We start from the raw sequence: 726 nt of genomic DNA, 5'->3' as shown, positions 1-726 counted from the left end.
AACTAGTCAAGCCCCAGCCCACAGTGCATACCACTCCTTGTTTGGAGATGCTTCCTTAACTATCCCTGGACAACTTTCTTTTCTTTCTTTGTTCTGTTCCCCTTACCTAATAAGAAAGCTTTAAGCTAACAGCCAATCGGGTAAATTGTAAAATGTGAGGTCCTATTCCAGCTCATGGAAACTGGACACAGTAGTAGGGTAAACACATCAGGTTATAAATAACTCTGTCTCCTTTGTTAGGTGTACTCTTGTGGCTGGACAGCTATTGAGTAGCACCCTTTCTGCAGAAAGTAAAGCTCGCCTTGCTGAGAGATAATTTGTTCCTGCATTAATTCTTTTTTTTTTTTTTTTGTGACACTGAAAACTTAATTCCCAAAAATTTGGCACCCAATGTGGGGCTTGAACCCACAACCCTGAGATTAAGAGTCTCATGCTCTACTGACTGAGCTAACTGGGCTTTTACACCACCAAAAACTTCATTCTCAACATTGCTATCTCATGGCTAAGATTCCAAGCTATTGGATCTTCATTTGTGTGTGTGTATACATGTCTTTTGTATTGCTATCTCATGGCTAAGGTTCCAAGCTATTGGATCTTTGTTTTTGTGTGTATGCATGTCTATATGTGCTTGTTTGTATGTACACTTATTGTTCTATGTTGTGTCTACCAAATTGGCTTATAAGTAAAAGAGTGCTTATAAATTAAGTAAATAAGGCTAAGCAATTT

General features: G+C 38.4%; 1 non-coding gene across 1 annotated transcript; it reads right to left on the bottom strand.

Moving 5' to 3' along the window:
• Positions 1-384: 384 nt before the first annotated feature.
• On the bottom strand, positions 385-457 carry TRNAK-CUU (transfer RNA lysine (anticodon CUU)). Its single transcript has one exon. It is a non-coding gene; the product is annotated as a tRNA-Lys (tRNA).
• Between the last annotated feature and the right edge of the window lie 269 nt (positions 458-726).

The sequence above is a fragment of the Macaca fascicularis genome, chromosome 1, assembly GCF_037993035.2.
Source record: "Macaca fascicularis isolate 582-1 chromosome 1, T2T-MFA8v1.1".
NCBI classification, from domain to species: Eukaryota; Metazoa; Chordata; class Mammalia; order Primates; family Cercopithecidae; genus Macaca; species Macaca fascicularis.
Note: the sequence above shows the minus strand (reverse complement) of the source record. Positions and strands in the feature narration are given on the sequence as shown.